The sequence below is a fragment of the Cherax quadricarinatus genome, chromosome 41 (assembly GCF_038502225.1).
Source record: "Cherax quadricarinatus isolate ZL_2023a chromosome 41, ASM3850222v1, whole genome shotgun sequence".
Classification (NCBI taxonomy): domain Eukaryota; kingdom Metazoa; phylum Arthropoda; class Malacostraca; order Decapoda; family Parastacidae; genus Cherax; species Cherax quadricarinatus.
The window spans coordinates 11,001,768-11,026,354 of NC_091332.1; the positions used below are offsets into that span (position 1 = coordinate 11,001,768).

The 24,587-nt window shown below is 37.9% G+C and overlaps 1 protein-coding gene across 1 annotated transcript in view; it reads left to right on the forward strand.

Annotated features, from left to right (window-relative positions):
- The first annotated feature begins 978 nt into the window (after positions 1-978).
- IFT46 (intraflagellar transport 46) overlaps positions 979-24,587 on the forward strand; it is a 290,653-nt gene continuing 267,044 nt past the window's right edge. Inside the window, exon 1 of the mRNA XM_053786703.2 lies at positions 979-1,478. The gene's annotated coding sequence lies outside the window, so the exon portion shown is untranslated. The remainder of the gene's footprint in view (positions 1,479-24,587) is intronic.

Below are 24,587 nucleotides of genomic sequence, written 5' to 3' on the forward strand. Positions count from 1 at the left end.
AGGCCCTGTCTGATCAACAGGGAGGCCTGGTTATGGACCGGATCCCGGGGGCGCTGACCCCCAGAACACCCTCCAGGTCGACTCAAGGTAGCCCTTTAGACTCAGTATTTACCATTAATAATAATAATAATAATAGTAATAATAATAATATGTATTAGTGGAGGACTGATTAATAGTATCGTATATTGTGATGTAGTCCAATGTGTGCTGAGTGACCGTCTAGCAGATTCTTTAAAGATTGGCCGGTATTGGTTGAGACAACTGCTTGGGGATATTATACCAGTGTTCCACAATTCTACAAAGCATATGTTGACCCCACTGGTGTTAAACCTCATACTACGGGATGAATATTTCTAGAAATAGTCTTCTTCCGTTATATCCGGTTATGCTGTGCCCGGTGAGGATAAATATTAAAATATAATTGCTTTAGTCAGTTTGTTGATAATATTGAAGAACATATAAGGTAACAGTCATTGAAGTAGGTATTACGCTTATCACAAATCTATTTGATGACCCACACCCATTTCTAATATTGTTTCTTAATGTTTGTGTATTACTCTGCTCTGTGCTCTCTCAAGTTTATCTACGTCTTTTATACACTCAAGGTGCCAGAAGTGGACAAGATATTCATACAAGGGGTCTGACGAGAGCATTGCAGTGATAATATTTTTTTAGGGAATACTAAACTCGAAATTTCTTGCTCTGAAGCCTATTATTGTGTTGATGTTGCTGTCTGAAGCGAGTTCTTGCATAGTATATTTTAGCTCATTGCTTATTACTAGTGATATGCCATTTCATTTGGAATAGTCGTAGGTATTGAGAGATGTATGAGTGACTGCTTGGAGAGGCAAGAGTAAGGTATGAGTGGGTACTAGGGAAGGTATTAGTGGTATTAGAGGTATGAGTAGCAAGGTGGGAGGCGTGGTGGGGTGAGCATGCCTCAGTGGTCGACGCTGGAGGCTGCAAGTACCAGCAGTTCCGTTGGGTTCTCCGACCAGCTTGGATACCACTGCTCGTGCTGTCTGCTACTGCTCATCTCAATCTGCTGTTATTGCTGTTTCTACTACTGTTTTCAACCTACTACTGTCATTGTTGCTGCAATTGTTATTGCGGCTCCTGTTGCTGCAGCTACTGCCGCTGCTGTTATTGCGGCTCCTGTTGCTGCAGCTACTACCGCTTCTGTTATTGCTTTACTGCTGCTGTTGATGTTGCTGTAGCTGCTACCGCTGCTGTTATTACTTTCACTGATACTATTGCTGTAGTTGCTGCTGCAGCTGTTATTGTTTTTACTGCTGCTATTTTTGTAGCTATTACTGCTATTGCTACCTCACCTGTTTCTGCTGTTTACTGCCAGTACTACTGTTTTTACTTCTACTGCTGGTGCTACTGCCATTACTGCAGCAGCAGCTGCAGCTGCTGCTGCTGCTGCTACTGTTCCTGCTGCGCCTACAACACATACACAAGATCTGGGACCGCAGGTTAGTACACTAATGATCAATGTTTTGTTCGGTCTCTCAAGTCAAAAACTCTTACTCAAATTGTTCACAGTTTAGTTACTAAATTTTAATTAACTCTCTCTCTCTGTCTCTCTGTCTCTCTCTCTCTCTGTCTCTCTCTCTCTCTCTCTCTCTCTTCCTCTCTCTCTCCCCCTCTCTCTCTCTCTCTCTCTCTCTCTCTCTCTCTCTCTCTCTCTCTCTCTCTCTCTCTCTCTCTCTCTCTCTCTCTCTCTCTCTCTCTCCGAAAGAGATTTTTTTTCAAAAGATGAATGTTATTGAACAACTGTCAATGAATAAACAGTAGAGTGAAGGGAGACTCGGACCATGTTCTCATTGTCGAAATTTGTAACATGTGTTTACTGTGTGTGGACGTTTATGTGGTAGTGGCTGGTGGTGATCATAATATTGATGATTTGTGAATCATCATCGCTTATGCTGTAGGAATCGGACTATCGTCCTCTCACATCCGTAAGTGATACAAAAATGGTGAGAGAGAGAGTGAGTAAAGCCCTCAGGTTATGCAGATAATGATCATAAGAGGTCGTTAATTGGGAGGTCGTCCTCACTTGAAGTCTGCCATGCTATTCCTTAATGCTTACTTTAGCATTGCAAGAGGCTGGCATCATGCTGATATCATGCTAACTGACACGTCTAATCTTGTTGTTCCTGCTGTTATTGCAACCTTTATTGCTTCAGCCACTATCTCTGTTGTTATTACTTGACTGTAGCTATTACCACTTTTACTATTACAACTATTACTGTTGTTAACCACCACTATTCCTACTGTTATTATTTTTACTGTTGCTGTTACTACAATTACTACTACTGCTGCTACAGTTATTACTACTGCTTCTCAGCTCAGTCTTAGAAAACATTGTTTTGTGAGCAGTCTTGAGTGCAGTGGGGTGGTTGGCAGCAGCCACAAAGGAAGTTACTAACCTATATCACATGAGTGCTGAAACAGAAGCCAGTTTTACACTCCGCTAAGATTGTTCTTGTTTCCTCTGTCTTGTCAGCAAATAAGGTGATAGGTAAATCTTAACGATTGCAAGTTATTTCTTCTGTTTCTTAATAGATCTGTAATATTTTCGTAATTTCACGGATAAAGTGCTTAGGATCATGTCTGTAATTATAGGTTTCATAGAGACTAAAATTTCCGGAGTAACGGGCTAGTAGCTCTTATCTGTAAGCATTTTTATAAAAAATGTGAAAGAAGGTAATTTTAAATGTGTTTGAATGTGGTACAGATGTTAAGATAGAAATGATTGTTAGTGTTTAAAAGAAAAAAAGAATATAGATTTTAGAGTATTGATTGTAATAAATTTAAGACGATTATGAAAGCTTGAATAAAAATGTGATGAAATTAAGTCAGGCGTATGTGAGTGCCTGAGAGCTGAAGCAACAGTGCTGCTGCTTTTACACATTGTGGGTTTAGCCCTTAATTTTTATTATAATAATATTAATGTTCTAAAAACCTGTGCAAAGAACGACGAGTTTTATTGTTTTAATTCCGCACCTGTGTAGTTTGAATAAAACTGGGTGATATATATATATATATATATATATATATATATATATATATATATATATATATATATATATATATATATATAATATATATATATATATATATACATATATATGTGTGTGTGTGCGTGTGTGTGTGTGTGTGTGTGTGTGTGTGTGTGTGTGTGTGTGTGTCGTGCCGTGTAGGTAAAACTGGTCAGTTAGCAAGCACTCATCTAAAATTAAGTCCTTTCTAAAATTTTCTCTTTTACGTTTAAAGATATATTTTTTCATTTATGTTATTGTAAAAATTAAAAATTTTGTACCAGAAGAACCTTAGAAAACTTACCTAACCTTATGAGAACAAGCGCAATTTAATTTAGCCTAATCCAGCTAAATACATTTTTGATAAGTTTACAATAATTTAATAAATAAACACAATGAAAAATATTTTTTTCATCATGTTCAGAATGATTATTTTGCGAAATTATTGCATACACAATTTTTCGCTTGCCTTATATGGCAAGAAGAGCGTTGCTTATATATATATATATATATATATATTATATATATATATATATATATATATATATATATATATATATATATATATATATATATATATATATATATATATATATATATATATATATATATATATATATATATATATATATATATATATATATTATATATATAAAAGTCTTCCCGTGGGTAATGTATATTAACATGAGGTTCAATAGTCACAGTGTCCAGGTGTTCAGATATGGAGAGATTCAATGAAGACCTTCAAAGGAGCCCTGAACACAGCACTCATGCCAACCATCTAATAGAACGAAATGAACACTTGGTTATAATAATGTCAGATGACTTAGCATTTAGAAAACTCAATAATACAAATGCCGCTAAGGGCAAAAAAATGAGAGGGTTAATAATGAGAAGATTCAAAACAAGATACATAACGCAAATGATGAGGCACTGGAATGACTTTGTATTCTTCACTTAGGTATTATTGTTTAGTGCTGACGGATTCATTCAAGGCAGGAGAGAGATCAGAGCTGGAAGATGTACAGACAGAGTTTACTGCCCGTTCAGAGCCAATACATCATTTAAACTACGGGGAACGCTTCAACGCACTGGGAATGTAGTTTGGAAAGAAAAGAGAGATACCCTATAATTTATACACGAAAAATTCTTAAAAAGGCTGGAGTATACCTCTCCAGGTATACTCCAGGCAAATCTGCGCTCTATCATAACCCCGTACTGGAGAGAGATACAGGTGGAAGCGTATAATAAACCCAGTGAAAAACAGGGTCGCCATGGGCACGATGAGATAACACTATCAACATTAGTGGACCTAGACTATTACGAACAGATGCCAGAAATATTGCCAAAACAAGTCAAGAAGTTTTGAAGAGGAAGCTACTACTTTCAAGTGCCAGATCAACCAGGCTGTGATGAAAATTGAGCCAACAGGGCAGCAAGCAACAACAGCCCGGTTTACCAGGGAATCGACAGAAAAGCCTGGTATCAAACACGTTAGCAAGTGTAGGAAAGTTTTCAGAACTGAATGGCCAAAGGTGTGTGTGTGTGTGTGTTTATATATATATATATATATATATATATATATATATATATATATATATATATATATATATATATATTTTTTATTTTTTTTTATTATCACACCGGCCGATTCCCACCAAGGCAGGGTGGCCCGAAAAAGAAAAACTTTCACCATCATTCACTCCATCACTGTCTTGCCAGAAGGGTGCTTTACACTACAGTTTTTAAACTGCAACATTAACACCCCTCCTTCAGAGTGCAGGCACTGTACTTCCCATCTCCAGGACTCAAGTCCGGCCTGCCGGTTTCCCTGAATCCCTTCATAAATGTTACTTTGCTCACACTCCAACAGCACGTCAAGTATTAAAAACCATTTGTCTCCATTCACTCCTATCAAACACGCTCACGCATGCCTGCTGGAAGTCCAAGCCCCTCGCACACAAAACCTCCTTTACCCCCTCCCTCCAACCCTTCCTAGGCCGACTCCTACCCCGCCTTCCTTCCACTACAGACTGATACACTCTTGAAGTCATTCTGTTTCGCTCCATTCTCTCTACATGTCCGAACCACCTCAACAACCCTTCCTCAGCCCTCTGGACAACAGTTTTGGTAATCCCGCACCTCCTCCTAACTTCCAAACTACGAATTCTCTGCATTATATTCACACCACACATTGCCCTCAGACATGACATCTCCACTGCCTCCAGCCTTCTCCTCGCTGCAACATTCATCACCCACGCTTCACACCCATATAAGAGCGTTGGTAAAACTATACTCTCATACATTCCCCTCTTTGCCTCCAAGGACAAAGTTCTTTGTCTCCACAGACTCCTAAGTGCACCACTCACTCTTTTTCCCTCATCAATTCTATGATTCACCTCATCTTTCATAGACCCATCCGCTGACACGTCCACTCCCAAATATCTGAATACGTTCACCTCCTCCATACTCTCTCCCTCCAATCTGATATTCAATCTTTCATCACCTAATCTTTTTGTTATCCTCATAACCTTACTCTTTCCTGTATTCACCTTTAATTTTCTTCTTTTGCACACCCTACCAAATTCATCCACCAATCTCTGCAACTTCTCTTCAGAATCTCCCAAGAGCACAGTGTCATCAGCAAAGAGCAGCTGTGACAACTCCCACTTTGTGTGTGATTCTTTATCTTTTAACTCCACGCCTCTTGCCAAGACCCTCGCATTTACTTCTCTTACAACCCCATCTATAAATATATTAAACAACCACGGTGACATCACACATCCTTGTCTAAGGCCTACTTTTACTGGGAAAAAATTTCCTTCTTTCCTACATACTCTAACTTGAGCCTCACTATCCTCGTAAAAACTCTTCACTGCTTTCAGTAACCTACCTCCTACACCATACACTTGCAACATCTGCCACATTGCCCCCCTATCCACCCTGTCATACGCCTTTTCCAAATCCATAAATGCCACAAAGACCTCTTTAGCCTTATCTAAATACTGTTCACTTATATGTTTCACTGTAAACACCTGGTCCACACACCCCCTACCTTTCCTAAAGCCTCCTTGTTCATCTGCTATCCTATTCTCCGTCTTACTCTTAATTCTTTCAATTATAACTCTACCATACACTTTACCAGGTACACTCAACAGACTTATCCCCCTATAATTTTTGCACTCTCTTTTATCCCCTTTGCCTTTATACAAAGGAACTATGCATGCTCTCTGCCAATCCCTAGGTACCTTACCCTCTTCCATACATTTATTAAATAATTGCACCAACCACTCCAAAACTATATCCCCACCTGCTTTTAACATTTCTATCTTTATCCCATCAATCCCGGCTGCCTTACCCCCTTTCATTTTACCTACTGCCTCACGAACTTCCCCCACACTCACAACTGGCTCTTCCTCACTCCTACAAGATGTTATTCCTCCTTGCCCTATACACGAAATCACAGCTTCCCTATCTTCATCAACATTTAACAATTCCTCAAAATATTCCTTCCATCTTCCCAATACCTCTAACTCTCCATTTAATAACTCTCCTCTCCTATTTTTAACTGACAAATCCATTTGTTCTCTAGGCTTTCTTAACTTGTTAATCTCACTCCAAAACTTTTTCTTATTTTCAACGAAATTTGTTGATAACATCTCACCCACTCTCTCATTTGCTCTCTTTTTACATTGCTTCACCACTCTCTTAACTTCTCTCTTTTTCTCCATATACTCTTCCCTCCTTGCATCACTTCTACTTTGTAAAAACTTCTCATATGCTAACTTTTTCTCCCTTACTACTCTCTTTACATCATCATTCCACCAATCGCTCCTCTTCCCTCCTGCACCCACTTTCCTGTAACCACAAACTTCTGCTGAACACTCTAACACTACATTTTTAAACCTACCCCATACCTCTTCGACCCCATTGCCTATGCTCTCATTAGCCCATCTATCCTCCAATAGCTGTTTATATCTTACCCTAACTGCCTCCTCTTTTAGTTTATAAACCTTCACCTCTCTCTTCCCTGATGCTTCTATTCTCCTTGTATCCCATCTACCTTTTACTCTCAGTGTAGCTACAACTAGAAAGTGATCTGATATATCTGTGGCCCCTCTATAAACATGTACATCCTGAAGTCTACTCAACAGTCTTTTATCTACCAATACATAATCCAACAAACTACTGTCATTTCGCCCTACATCATATCGTGTATACTTATTTATCCTCTTTTTCTTAAAATATGTATTACCTATAACTAAACCCCTTTCTATACAAAGTTCAATCAAAGGGCTCCCATTATCATTTACACCTGGCACCCCAAACTTACCTACCACACCCTCTCTAAAAGTTTCTCCTACTTTAGCATTCAAGTCCCCTACCACAATTACTCTCTCACTTGGTTCAAAGGCTCCTATACATTCACTTAACATCTCCCAAAATCTCTCTCTCTCCTCTGCATTCCTCTCTTCTCCAGGTGCATACACGCTTATTATGACCCACTTCTCGCATCCAACCTTTACTTTAATCCACATAATTCTTGAATTTACACATTCATATTCTCTTTTCTCCTTCCATAACTGATCATTTAACATTACTGCTACCCCTTCCTTTGCTCTAACTCTCTCAGATACTCCAGATTTAATCCCATTTATTTCCCCCCACTGAAACTCTCCTACCCCCTTCAGCTTTGTTTCGCTTAGGGCCAGGACATCCAACTTCTTTTCATTCATAACATCAGCAATCATCTGTTTCTTGTCATCCGCACTACATCCACGCACATTTAAGCAACCCAGTTTTATAAAGTTTTTCTTCTTCTCTTTTTTAGTAATTGTATACAGGAGAAGGGGTTACTAGCCCATTGCTCCCGGCATTTTAGTCGCCTCATACGACATGCATGGCTTACGGAGGAAAGATTCTTTTCCACTTCCCCATGGACAATAGAAGAAATAAAAAAGAACAAGAGCTATTTAGAAAAAGGAGAAAAACCTAGATGTATGTATATATATATATGCATGTGCGTGTCTGTGAAGTGTGACCAAAGTGTAAGTAGGAGTAGCAAGATATCCCTGTTATCTTAGCGTGTTTATGAGACAGAAAAAGAAACCAGCAATCCTACCATCATGCAAAACAGTTACAGGTTTTTGTTTCACAGTCATCTGGCAGGACGGTAGTACTTCCCTGGGTGGTTGCTGTCTACCAACCTACTACCTATATATATATATATATATATATATATATATATATATATATATATATATATATATATATATATAATATTATGCAATAAGATCACAGTAAACAGGTGATTTCAAAATATGCAAAACAACCACTCTGAAAGAATAGAGAAATTCCAAGCGCTTTCGTGACTACTCACATTATCAAGGAACTTGATAATGTGAGTAGTCACGAAAGCGCTTGGAATTTCTCTATTCTTTCAGAGTGGTTGTTTTGCATATATTATATATATATATATATATATATATATATATATACATATATATATATATATATATATATATACATATATATATATATATATTATATATACAGATATATATATATATATATATTATATATATATTATATATATATATATATATATATATATATATATATATATATATATATATATATATATATATATATATATATATATTATGTAATACAGTTGCCACTTTATTAGTTACTCCTGTGCACCTCGTTAATTCAAATACCTTATCAGCCAATCACTTCCAGCACCTCAGTGTCTAAAAGCATGCAAACATGGTAAGAGGTTCAGATGCACACATCAGAATGGGGAAACACATGTGATTTAAGTGACTTTGTGGTGCCAGACAGGGTGGTTTGAATATTTTAAAAACTACTGATCTTCTGGAATTTTCATGCACTAAAGTCTCTAGATAATGATGTAAAAAAGACAAAATGTCCAGTGTGCGGGAGTTCTGTGGGCGAAAACACCTTGATAATGAAAGAGGTTAGAGAAGAATGGCCATACTGGTTCAAGCTGATAGGAAAGTGACATTAACTCAGATATCCATTCGTTACAAGAGTGGTATGCAGAACATCTCTGAATGCACAACACATCGAACTGGATAGGCTACAACAGCAGAAAAACCACAGCAGGTTCCTTTCCCGTCTGCTAAGAACAGAAAACTGAGGCTAAAGTGGGCACCCACTCACCAAAGCTCGACTGCTGAAGACATGCAAATGGTATGGTCAGAACTTGTCGTAAACCTTTGGGATGTGGTGGAACGGAAGATTCGCAGCATGAATGTGCAGCCGACAGATCTGCAGCAACTGCGTGATATCTTCTCAACAAGAACCAGAATATCAAAGGAATGATTCCAGCACCTTGTTAAATCCATGACACAATGGATGCAGGTTATTCTGGGGCAAGAGGAGGCCCTACAAAATACTAGAAGGTTGTACCTAATAAAGTGGCCACCCCGTGGCCACTTTATTAAGAGAGAGAGAGAGAGAGAGAGAGAGAGGTGGGCAGGTAGGTGAGCAGGACCTGGACCACTTGAGTACACCAGTCACCCACCTCCGCCCGCAGGAAATTGGATGACAGTATCAGAGGAATATTAGCAACAAATTAAATCCATAAATAAGAGAGAGGAGGGTAATCATGCTATCAGGAAAATCTACAGGAAGACAAGGAGCGAGTGAGCTTGTTGGTGTCCTGGGTAATTTGTGTTCATGTGTTCACCGCCCCAGCACTACAGTGACGTTGTGACGCTGCTGTGTTACGGTGCCCATGTGTGTGTGGCGCTCTCACAGTGTTATGGTAGTGGTATGTTACAGTAGTGGTCTGTTATAGTAGCAGTGTGTTAAGGTGCCGATGCGTGTGGCGCTCTCAGTGATTTGGTTGTGGTGTGTTACAGTAGCGGTTCGTGAATTTAAAAATGCGTTACAGTCGGTGTGTTGCGGTAGCGGTGTGTTACGGTAGCGGTGTTATGGTAGTGGTGTGTTTTGGTAGCGGTGTGTTGCGTTAATGGCGTGTTACAATAACGGTGTATAATGGTAGTAGTGCGTTACTTTAGTACTGTGTTACAGTACGGTAGCTGTGTCTTCAACTTTCATCTGTGTCCTCTTGATCCTGGTCCTCTTAATTCAAGTAGTCTGTCCCTATCTGCCCTATCAGTTCCTCTTAAGATTTTGTATATCGTAATCATGTCTATCCTTGTCCTTCCCTCTAAGATCGTCAGGTTCACTTCTCTCAACCTTTCCTCATAGCGCATCCTTCTCAGTTCTCTTGCTAGTCTGGTTACAAATAATTAGGAATACTTAATATTACGAGAGAAAGGTAAATAATGAAACGTCTTACAGGAAGGCAGTTAGAAGCTTGAATAGTTCTATAACATACAACGATAACAGCCGTAGATGAGTAAGTTTATGGAGGAGCTTACAGTGTTAACAGTGACTGATGTTGTAGTAGCGAGGCTTAGGCTTGGTTGCAAGTACTTCTGGCAGTTTGGAACAAAGATTATCAAACAAAATCCAAAGTACGTGGTCAGCTCTGGTCATTATCTGGGACACTATATTCTCAATTGTCCACTTATTAAGGAGTGTAGAGATAGTATAATAGCCTATGTAATGTTAAGATATATTAATGAAAATAAGATATTAGACATATTAAGCAAATTTCCTTAGTTTGCTTGCAACACATATGTCAACAGGAGATATAAATTCAGATGTACTTCTGTTAACCCTTTTGGGGCCTAGTTCCTAGGCCCATATGCTCTTGCGCTATCGTTCATAGGATGGGTATGGGGTGCACAATAAACTAGCCGATTCTGTGGCAAAATCATATCAAATCTAAGCACGTGCTTGACTCGGTGTGGGCTTCATGCTGGGGCCGAGTACTCAATAATTGGCCTAACATATATCGTATATATTGTTCTGAAGAACTCTTCATTCAAGTTCCTGAATATTATTCGGAGGTTTGTTAATCTTGTATTTGCCAGTGATGTTATACTGTTGATATATACTTCTAGCGATATGCTTGGTGTTATATCCACACTCAAGTCATTTTCACTCTTATATTTGCAGCTTCTCTTTGCCCACGCTGCTCTGTGTACGGTCTACTGTAACGTCCATTTCGCATGACCTTGCATTTGTTCGAATTAAATTCGACAAGCCACTTGTTTGACCACAGCTGTAATCTGTTGAGGACTCCCTGAAATTTATCACTGTTCCATCGTGTTCTTATAACTTTTCATTAGTTTTATATTCTCTGCAAAAAGTAAGCTACAGGACTCAATCCCCTCTACCACATCGTCGGCGTATATTAGTACCATTAGCGGTCCTAGTACTGATCCCTGTGGAACCCCTACTCTCCCATTCTGATGTCTCATCCCTAACTGTTGCTCTTTGTCTTCTATCATTTAGGTACACCTTGATCCAGTGGAGCACTCTGCCTTTGAGCCTTTATTGTTTCTCTAATTTCTAGGTTACTCTCAGGCGTGGTATTATATCACATGACAACCATTAATTTTTAAAGAGGTGGACCGGAAGCTAGCGGAAGGCCTCCGTCAGATGACCAAAAGCTTCGGTGGCGGGTCATCATGTGACAAAGACCCGCGTCAGGAAACGCTTGGCCTGTTTCCTGAAAAAAACGTTTCCTAACGTTTCGCCAATTAGTGGCTTTATCAGTCCGGTAGAGAGAAAATCGTGGAAGATGTGAAGAGGGAATTAGAGGTAATCAGTCTGTCAGTCTAGAGATTATGGTCAGTCTGGTAAGGCTGATGGACCGCACATATCTTCAGTGGTTTTTCTGTGTATTGGATTGATATAACCATTGGTGGGCGAAACGTTTCCACGATAAAGACACCCAAGTGTTGCGCAAGTGTTTCACTCGCTTGTCGGTTTTCTAAACTGTTTACCTAATAACAACAGCTGCACCAAGTGGAAAGTGTTGTCCCAGTAAAGCGCTGTCTTGAGTGACTCGTTACCACTTGTTCTGCCTGGTGCTTTACACACAATGTACTCTACTCTAACTGTAACACAAATATTACACAGAACGCACTCTACTCCAGCTGTAACACACACATTGCACAGAACGCACTCTACTCCAGCTGTAACACACACATTGCACAGAACGCACTCTTCTCCAGCTGTAACACACACACATTGCACAGAACGCACTCTACTCCAGCTGTAACACACACACATTGCACAGAACGCACTCTACTCCAGCTGTAACACACACATTGCACAGAACGCACTCTACTCCAGCTGTAACACACACACATTGCACAGAACGCACTCTACTCCAGCTGTAACACACACATTGCACAGAACGCACTCTACTCCAGCTGTAACACACACATTGCACAGAACGCACTCTACTCCAGCTGTAACACACACATTGCACAGAACGCACTCTACTCCAGCTGTAACACACATATTGCACAGAACGCACTCTACTCCAGCTGTAACACACATATTGCACAGAACGCACTCTACTCCAGCTGTAACACACACATTGCACAGAACGCACTCTACTCCAGCTGTAACACATTACACAGAACGCACTCTACTCAAGCTGTAACACACACACATATTACACAAAACGCACTCTCCACCAGCTGTAACACACTTTACACAGAACGCACTTTATCAGAATTTTCTTTCATCTCATGGAAGTTTAAGACTGCTTATAATAACAAAAGTAATCAAGTGCCATTAAACTATTTTAATAAGGTAATTAACACAGCAATTATCTTCATCATACTTATGTTCTGTATTCACTGCTGCAGAATATGTAATATATATATATATATATATATATATATATATATATATATATATATATATATATATATATATATATATATATATATATATATATATATATATATATATATATATATATATATATATATATATATATACAAACATTTTACTATATTATACATATAAAGTTTATATACTATAAGAGTGTATTGAAGGTGTGTTTTGTTTATTAATGTATCCTTGACTAGCGGTGAAGAGATGATATGCAGTCTTGATGACCCTTGTGTAGTTGATAGATTTGGCAGTCTTAATGATCCCCGTCTAGTAGATAGCCTTGAAACCCAATTAACCAAATAAGAAGAGCTTCATCAAGTCATTATTGATGGTCAGTATATTACAAATTTATATTAATATTAATAATATGTTGAATTCAGAGAGAGAGAGAATTTATTTCAAATTTGGGAGTTGAACGAGAGGCGCGCGCGTGCACACACACACACACACACACACACACACACACACACACACACACACACACACACACACACACACACACACACACACACACACACACACACACACACACACAGAGCCTGAATATTTGTTTTAACAAATAATTAAGTAACATTTTGACATGATCCGCCCAAACAAGAAGTCATTTGTTTTTTTATGTAAAATAGCTGCCCCTCGCTCCTCCTCCCCCCTCCTGGTGGTGTATACATTAAGTTTAACTCGGCTGGTTGGAGTTACCTGCAGGTTACTGTAGTGGCTTTCGGGGGTCACCGTTTCAGTAGTAGTAACCAGTTACCAGTAACCAGTGTACCAGTAGATGACTCACTACCAACCGTCTCTGCCTGAGTCACTGTCTGTATTCATATTGTGCTGACCACAGCAGTATTGAAAGACCCCCTAACATATGGGTACGCTGTTGGTGTCCCCCGCACCTAGCCTAACATGTGCCTTGTGATACTGAACTTTTTACTTTGCTAATGTTTGAGTCTGCTCTGTTTCTCAGTAAGTTGAATATCTGTTTGTCTACATTCCCCATTATACCAACCGTCTGCATTTTGCGTGCAGTCAACCCATGATCACAGTTATAAAATGCCACTGCAAAATTCGTGTACACTGTATCTGCATTTTGGTTTTCTTCCAACGTCTCCGTAATCCTGTCATGTTGGTTTAGTAACTGTGACAAGCATGACCTTCCTGCTCTAAATCCATGATGGTTTAGGTTGGGAAGGTTACGTATGCTCTTCCATAATATTTGTAATTTGCTGTCTCATCACACTTTCGAAAACTTATGATGTGTGATGTTAGAACTACTAGTCTGGTATATTCGGCTAGCGCTAAGTACCCTACTGTCTCTGTCAGCAGTATTGTGTAGTATATATGTACTAGCAACGTTTATAGGCAGGTTCCCTGGCCAAACCTTAAGTCACGTGACCCCCTCGCACATAGACTGCCCCTTACATGCCTTTGCCTCGGATTCGACCAGACCAAGCAGGCGGGCAGACGGACAGGTTGTGGCTACCAATATAACACCACTATAACAGTCCACAGTTGTTTCCTTTCTACCATGGCTCGTCCAACGAACCACATAACACCTCCCTTATGCAAAGGATCAATATGTACACTCTTTAAAGACTCTGGGATTTTGTTTACATCTAAATTCTTTCTCCAAAGGGTACTGAGTGTTCGTGCTAGTAGTGTTTAGCACTGCTGCACTAATAAAACATTCTAATAATCTGGTCCAGGAACTGCATGACCAGGAATGTGTTTATTACTTCTTTGAATTCTGCATTACTAGTGTTTGTATCATTTATAAGAACGTAAGAAAGGAGGAACACTGCAGCAGGCCTACTGGCCCATACTTGGCAGGTCCTCCTCAAACCCAAACCCGCTAACAAAAATATTCTCCCAACATGTAATCAGTGTTACCCAAGAAATAAGCTTTAATACCCCTATTAACCCATGTGCATCCCCCACCTATCAACCTTCAGAGGTGCATTCTCCACTCTGCTTTCATCTAGTGGACTTGCTCAACTTTGATTCATATCCGTCTTTTAGAATTTGTATTATTTTTTTTCTCTTAGTGTGTGAACCTCCTGTGTATTATTGTTCAGGTTGTACAGGCAGGTCTTAACTTGGATTTTGCATATAGCTAGGAATGTTTGATGTTTATTTTAATATCCTGGACGGTTTATTGCTCCCTTATGTTCTATCTTAGTTTGCAAACATTTCCTCATGAGTACTGAAAGGAGCAGGAGTACTGTGTCAACCAGATAGCTTTAATTAATTTTTTTTTAATGTTGTTTCTATATTTATGAAGGGGACAGACAGGTGGCACTGGACTGTAGATCACTGTCACCTGATACCTGATCTTTGTATGCACACACACACACACACACACACACACACACACACACACACACACACACACACACACACACACCAACCATACCCCACATACCAGATGGGCAGCGTGTATCAATTTCCCAGGTAGAGAGACAAGCATATAGCAACACTGCAACACTTGGGTTGTGTTGAACAAACTCAACACTAACATGGGTACCAGCGACCCTGCTGACGTGGGCAGCAGCGACCCTGCTGACGTGGGCAGCATCGACCCTGCTGACGTGGGTATCAGCGACGCAGAATTAACAGGACCGCTGACGCACATAAAATATGACACCCGCGGAGACATGAGCGCTGTTTTTTGCGCTATCATGGCCAAGATGACTTCCTACAACACTGCTACTCTGTCAAAACTTTACAACACACGCATGTCAGACACTGCTAATTGTGTGTGTGTGTGTGTGTGTGTGTGTGTGTGTGTGTGTGTGTGTGTGTGTGTGTGTGTGTGTGTGTGTGTGTGTGTGTGTGTGATGTGTGTGTGTTTGTGTGTGTGTGTGTACTCACCTAGTTGTACTCACCTAGTTGAGGTTGCGGGGGTCGAGTCCGAGCTCCTGGCCCCGCCTCTTCACTGATCGCTACTAGGTCACTCTCCCTGAGCCGTGAGCTTTATCATACCTCTGCTTAAAGCTATGTATGGATCCTGCCTCCACTACATCGCTTCCCAAACTATTCCACTTACTGACTACTCTGTGGCTGAAGAAATACTTCCTGTGTGTGTGTGTGTGTGTGTGTGTGTGTGTGTGTGTGTGTGTGTGTGTGTGTGTGTGTGTGTGTGTGTGTGTGTGTGTGTGTGTGTGTGATGTGTGTGTTTGTGTGTGTGTGTGTGTGTGTGTGTGTGTGTGTGTGTGTGTGTGTGTGTGTGTGCGTGTGTGTCTGTGTGTCTGTGTCTGTGTGTGTGTCCTGTACGTGCGTGACCGGAAATAGCGAATATTTATATGCATACTCTGGCTGCAGTGTAGCGATGCCAATTAAGCTGGAGACAGTGGGTAGGTGGGTGAGTGGGATTCATTGTGGGTGGAGGGTCGGTAGGTGGGAGACAGTATGGGTGGGTGGGACCTACCCACGAGGACTGGTGTCATCAAGGTGGGATTCGCTTCTCGCACGGTTGAGATGCTTCCCTAATTACCCTGTAAAGCATCTCATTACTACCTGATGTACATATAATAGATATATTTATGACGTGTACTGCCCCAAGGTGTGTGTGTGTGTGTGTGTGTGTGTGTGTGTGTGTGTGTGTGTGTGTTGTAGTTACAGTAGCAGAGATATTCTCGTGGTGTCCCGTGTTAAGTGTTAGATATAATTACTTAAATTCCGTCAGTGACTGCAGCAGGTAAATCCTTCCTTCTCTCCTCTACTACATTCTTCTGTGAGACAAGAATGTGGTGGGAACATGTTCTCACGTTACAAATACTTTACTGTTCTCACTGTTACAACATTGTCCTGCTCTCACTGTTACAACGGTGTCCTGTTCTCCCCGTTATAACGGTATCCTATTCTCACTGTTAAAGCAGTGTCCTGCTCTCCCCGTTACAACGGTCTCCTGTTCTCACTGTTGCAACGGTGACCTTTTCTCACTGTTACAATGGTGTCCTTTTCTCACTGTTAAAATGGTGTCCTGTTCTCACTGTTAACGGTGCTAACCACTCATTTCTGACTATTTCTTCTTATTCTATTACAACCTCGCATGTGTTTATCGCGTCTTCTCTCTTCCTCCTCTTAGTCATTAAGACCATTTTTTTTCCCAGCCATTCACTGTCATTCATATTTTATTGCTCCTCGGAGCCATTTTTTTTATTATCATTCATCATTTTCTGGTGTTTATATATTTTTGGACACCACATTATATGTATTTTTTAATTTGGTCTATATTGTGATCCAGGATTTTTTTTTTTTTGCGTTTACTATTTCCTTATCTATATATTTTAAGCTTACAATGTTTCTGAGTGTATTATTGAAGCATAAGAATTAATATATATATATATATATATATATATATATATATATATATATATATATATATATATATATATATATATATATATATATATATATATATATATATATATATATATATATATATATATATATATATATATATATATATATATATATATATATATATATATATATATATATATATATATATATATATATATATATATGTCGTGCCGAATAGGCAGAACTTGCGATCTTGGCTTAAATAGCAACGCTCATCTTGCCATATAGGATAAGTGAAAATTTGTGTATGCAATAATTTCGCCAAAATCATTCTGAACCTAACGAAAAAAATATATTTCACTGTGTTTGTTTAGTATTAAATTATTGTAAACAAATCTAAAATATATTTAGTTGGGTTAGGCCAAAATAAATTGTTCTTGCTATAATAAGGTTAGGTAAGTTTTCTAAGTTCCTTTTGGTGCAAAATTATAAATTTGTACATCGACATTAATGAAAAAATATATTTTTAAACGTATAAGAGAAAATTTTAGAAAGGACTTAATTTTAAATGAGTTCTTGCTAATTGACCAGTTTTACATATTCGGCACGACATATATATATATATATATATATATATATATATATATATATATATATATATATATATATATATATATATATATATATATATATATATATATATATGGGAAGAAATCAGAATGGGGGCACGTCACAAGCGGTGTTCCTCAGGGGTCAGTGTTGGGCCCGTTGTTGTTCACAATTTACATAAACGACATAGATGAGGGAATAAATAACGACATAAGCAAATTTGCTGATGACACCAAAATAGGCCGTCCAATTCATTCTAATGAGGACACTAGAGCACTCAGGATGATTTGAATAGACTGATGCAATGGTCGGAGAAGTGGTAGATGCAGTTTAATATAGACAAATGCAAAGTTCTAAATATTGGACAGGAAAATAACCATGCCACATATAAACTAAATTATGTAGATCTTAATACTACTGATTACAAAAAGGTTAGCAGTAATCTCAAACCAAGACAACAGTGCATTAGTGTCCCCAATAAAGCTAATAGAAATCCTCTGGCTGTTCTTCAACTCTATATATCCTTTGGTTAGGCCTCATTTAGATTATGCTGCTCAGTTCTGGTCACCGTATTACAGAATGGATATAAATGCTCTGGAAAACGTACAGAGGAGGATGACAAAGTTGATCCCATGTATCAGAAATCTTCCCTATGAGGATAGACTGAGGGCCCTGAATCTGCACTCTCTCGAAAGGCGTATAATTAGGGGGGATATTATCGAGGTGTATAAATGGAAAACAGGAATAAATAAAGGGGATGTAAATAGCATGTTGAAAATTTCCAGCCAAGACAGGACTCGCAGCAATGGTTTCAAGTTGGAAAAATCAGATTCAGGAAGGATATAGGAAAGCACTGGTTTGGTAATAGAGTTGTGGATGAGTGGAACAAACTCCCGAGTATAGTTATAGAGGCTAAAACGTTGTGTAGTTTTAAAAATAGTTTTAAAAATTGGGGGAAAAGTGCTGTCATGGATCGAGTCATGGCTCACCAATAGGAAGCAGAGAGTATGCTTAAATGGGGTTAAATCCGAGTGGGGATCTGTAACAATTGGCGTTCCACAGGGATCAGTCTTGGGCCCGTTGTTGTTTATAATATATATCAATGACCTTGATGAGGGAATTACTAGTGATATGAGCAAATTCGCCGATGACAAAGATAGGTAGGATAATTGATTCAAACTTAGATGTCAGGATACTTCAGGAGGATTTAGACAAACTCAATTCCTGGTCAGAAAAGTGTCAGATGCAGTTCAATGTAGGTAATTGGAAGGTTCTGAAGCTCGGGAGTGTCCATAACCCTAGTACTTATCAGTTAAATAACGTAGAACTTAGCCATACAGATTGCGAAAAGGATTTGGGGGTTATGGTAAGCAGCAACCTTAAACCAAGACAGCAGTGCCTAAGCGTACGTAACAAAGCAAACAGATTACTGGGATTTATATCAAGAAGTGTAAGCAACAGAAGTGCAGCGGTTATTTTACAACTTTATACATCATTAGTAAGGCCTCACCTAGATTACGCAGCTCAGTTCTGGTCTCCCTATTACAGAATGGATATAAATTCGCTAGAAAATATCCAGCGTATAATGACCAAATTAATACATAGTATTAGAAATCTTCCGTGCGAAGAACGATTGAAGACTCTTAAACTACATTCACTTGTAAGACGAAGAATGATGGGAGACATGATCGAAGTGTATAAGTGGAAGATGGGTATTAACAAAGTTTTCCCTGAGGTACGTTTATTGTCTTCTCTGAGGATGACGGTCCCCAGTCCAGCTATAGAGGTAATATTTCCCTATATATATATATATATATATATATATATATATATATATATATATATATATATATATATATATATATATATATATATAATTCGGGTACCATGGTCTTGTGTGCCGTAAATCCGAGGGAAAGGTTGCAAGACATGAGGAGGTTAATAACATTATCAAGAGGAGCCTCACAACAGCTGGATGCCCAGCAGTAAGGGAGCCACCCCAACTATGCAGATCTGATGGCAGCCAGAAGCGTCCAGATGGTATCACCCTTCAAGCCTGGACAGATGGGAAGCAGGTGGTGTGGGACTATACATGTGCATCTACCTTGGCTGATACCTATCTCCAATACACCAGGGAGGAAAGATGGGCAGCTGCTAGCTTCAGGGAGTCCCAAAAGTCTAGAAAATATGGAGAACTTGCCCATCATTATATGTTTGTTCCCATAGGCTCAGAGACCCTTGGCTCATGGGGAAAGAGTGCATCTAAATTCCTTAAGGAGCTGGGAAAAAGACTCATCAGGGTAACTAGGGATCCCAGGGCAGCTAGTTTTCTGTTCCAGCGGCTCAGTGCGGCTGTTCAAAGGGGTAATGCCTGCTGTATTTTGGGCACACGCCCCAGCTCTGAGGAGCTGGATGAGATTTTCGCCTTATAATCGGTGATACACACGTAACAACATGTGCCGTATATGCCACCTTTATATCAATAATGTATCTCTTAAATCTTCTGTACCATATTATGTAATAAAATATTCCTCTTAGTAAAAAAAAAATAAATATGAAAAGATGGGGTGGTAGGGGAAGTGGAATATTCAAACGGCTTCAGGAAGAAATCCAAATATTTTTCCTTGAAGCCCTTTTATCCACTTCTCCGAGGCTATGGGTCCCACAATTTACACCAGAGGTGGACCCCATCCTATATATATATATATATATATATATATATATATATATATATATATATATATATATATATATATATATATATATATATATATATATATATATATATATATATATATATATATATATATATATATATATATATATATATATATATATATATATATATATATATATATATATATATATATATATATATATATATATATATATATATATATATATATATATATATATATATATATATATATATATATATATATATATATATATATATATATATATATATATATATATATATATATATATATATATATATAGGGAAATGTTACTGTATTGGCGTATTGTAACGTTTGATTGAAGCGTTGTCGTATTGCAATTGTTGTTTGCGCACCTGTCAACGTTGTCGTATTGCAAGTGTTGTTTGCACACCTGTCAGCGTTGTCTACACATATGTTAGTATAAACTTGTCTTGTTTACACACCTGTCTTTGTTGTTTACACATCTGTTATATACATCTGTCTGTTGTCTACACATCTGTTATATACACCTGTATGTTGTCTACACACCTGTCTGTTGTCTACACACCTGTCTGTTGTCTACACACCTGTCTGTTTGGTCTACCAGTTTAAATTCATGTGGCGAAATTGTAAATACTTTTCATTGAATAATAATAATAATAATAATTAAAAATAATAATAATAATAATAATAATAATAATAATAATAATAATAATAATAATAATAATAATAATAATAATAATCTTATTATTATTCTTATTATTATTATTATTATTATTATTTTGGGTAAGTGCTAAACCCGTACTTAAAGTAACATTATTCTTGAAAATATTAATAAATGCTACTAGACAAATCACTATCATAAGTCAAATAATTTTGCAATAGTTTGGTAAAAAAAAAAAATCAGAAGTATTAATTAATTTTATTAATCATTTCTGGGAAAAATAATTTTAACAATGAATAACGCTTAAAAAATGGAATATATATATTATTAGTGCTGGTGTTATTATTATTATTATTATTATTATTATTATTATTATTATTATTGTGAACAACGATGCCTGTCAGCTGTTCTCAGTGTTATTTTAAAAGTATATTATATATATATATATATATATATATATATATATATATATATATATATATATATATATATATATATATATATATATATATATATATATATATATATATATATATATATAAATGGAAGAATCTCATATGAAACACGGGATATATTAAAATGTAGTTTAATCACAGTGGTCACGAAAGGTTCTGAAAATTGTTTATCTTTCACTGTGGTTAATTTACATATCATAAAATACGTATTTACACACGTATGTACCAGGAGGCTGAGAGGAAGGCTACCCTTTTTAGGAAATGCAATATTACTATTAATAAATATGTAAACTATTACCGTCATGAGAGTAAAACATTAATTGAAATCATATCAATCATTTTCATATACATTGCTCTATAGTTACCCCTGAGTTGTAACCGTAGTATAGTGTGAAAACGTGGTTCTCAGTACGGTGGTCCGCGGACCCCCTGGTGGTAGGCCTCTTTGTGTTATTCCGCGGAGTATTGCTCATCCTCATATGTAGATTGCACACATGTGCAACGTATGGACGCTTATGTTGGTCTCCGTTTCGCTCACCAAGAGCTTTCTCAATTGGATTAATTGGAAAAGATTTCGGGGGTCAGTGAAATGTGTGCTGAGGCATGGTTTTAAAATGTTCTAAATATGTCTTAAATGTGTTTGTCATTATTATACAGCCTATGTAATATGCCGTTTGTACTGCACCTTTTGTCATACACTTTATTTAATACACCTTGTGTAATACACCCTATGTAATACACCTTGTGTGATACACCTCGTCTTCCATTACACTATCACTGACATGCAGAGTTATCTCACATGTCCAAATACATCATTATAAGCAGCCAGGGTGTCCCTACATGTCTAAATACATCATTGTAAGCAGCCAGGGAGTCCCTACACGTCCAATTACATTATTATAAGCAGCCAGAGAGTCCCTACACGTCCAAACACATCATTATAAACAGCCAGGGAGTCCCTACACGTCCAGATACATCATTATAAGCAGCCAGGGTGTCCATACATGTCTAAATATATCACTATAAGCAGCCAGGTTGTTCATACATGTCTAAATACATCATTATAAACAGCCAGGATGTCCATACATGTCTAAATACATCATTATAAGCAGCCAGGGTGTCCAAACATGTCTAAATACATCATTATAAGCAGCCAGGGTGTCCATACATGTCTAAATACATCATTATAAGCAGTCAGGGTGTCCATACATATCCAGCTACACCATTATACACAACCAAGAAACCATCACATGTCCAAATACGCCATTATACACACCCAGGGTGGCGCCCCACGTGTCCTGACACGCCCAGCCACGGTCACAACCATTGTCACGCTGGGAATTGCCCATGTCACACACATTATTTAGCAAGGGTCTCATTACAGGCTAATCACAGGCTGGGCGGTCCTTAATGATGGCAATTATGGCAAATTCAGTTGTGACTTCAAAGGCAAATCTTGATGCAATTAGTGGCTTGGTATAGTCCATGTCGTGTTAATTGTGTGTGTGTGTGTGTGTGTGTGTGTGTGTGTGTGTGTGTGTGTGTGTGTGTGTGTGTGTGTGTGTGTGTGTGTGTGTCTAATTATCTATTCGTGGTTACAAGAGCAGAGGTCAGCTCTTGGTCTCTCGTCTTGATAATGTTCAACATTAGATTTTTTTTTATTTTCCACTGGTTGTGGAGAATTAATTTTAATTTTACACTGGTTATTCCCATCTTCTTCCTCTCTGTTTTTATCGAAAAAGAAAATTGCCAGTACTCCTACGGCGCCATTTTTTTTTATATCTGTGAATTCTTGTTACCCTTGTTGAAGATACTGTGAAAGGTTGTTTATGTATTCTTTATATCCTGTTACAACTTTACACGTTGTTATTATATCTCTTCTCTTCCTGCTGTCAGCATCCTGGGTACCACCAGTGCTGTCAGCCTGGGCACCACCAGTGCTGTCAGCCTGGGCACCACCAGTGCTGTCAGCCTGGGCACCACAAATGCTGTTAGTCTTGTATCATAACTCATATTATTATTAGCTGTGGCGACCATTTTATAACTGTTCTGCGGACATTTTGTCTGTGATCCACAATGTTCAGGTGTTGACACAATACAACAGCTGCGTATTACACTTATGGGCTGTTGTAAGTTGTAAACAGATTTTTTTCGACATCTAGAAGAAGAAAAAAAGCACAATACTGTGACTGAACAAGACATAGATAACCCCTATATAAGACAAAGAAACTTGTGACGACATTTTGCTTCGATTTAGACCATTAATTAATTTATGATCTAAGTTGGACCGAAACGTCACAAGTTTCTTTTTGCTATATGTGAGTTATATATGTATTCTTCATCTCGCCAGTCATTTATATTATAGTTATTTTTGTAGCTAGCCATGGTAATATATACCTGCCTCACTGTTTCATTTACATTATCTCCCGCCGATAAATTTTTATAAGTAATTTTTATATCATTTTCTTTATATAACTTGCCAAATTTTGTCACAGGGTTCATGTTTTTCATGTGGTTTACTTTCAGTGTCTCCCATTTTCATTACATAGTGTTGATCAACATTATATTCTGTCATCTATCTTGTTACTCCATTTACTCAGTTTATGCTAGCCTCTTGCCAGAGTTTACAGCCATTTTTATTATTTTTTTTTTTGTTAAAGACTTTTGTATCTTTCTGGTAAGTTAAATGTATAAAGTAAAAACTTTATAGAAACAGGTACAGATCCTTGTGGCGCCCCTCTGGTAGCTTCTCCCAGAAGGAATTTTTTTTCCTCTTATTACTGTTCGCATTTTCCTCTCAGACAAAACAATCTCTCATCCATTTTAATATTCATTGATATACGGTAATTTGCTGACGTGAAAACCAGATTGGTTTTCAACAGTTCCTTTTATCTTAGTGTATTATTCTTTTGTTCTAATATATGTTTCAAGGAATGTTACAGAGGCACTGGTCAGTAAGAGATGTTTTCAGTCTGTATTTTGTGTTTCACAAAGAGATTATTCCTGTAACTGTTAC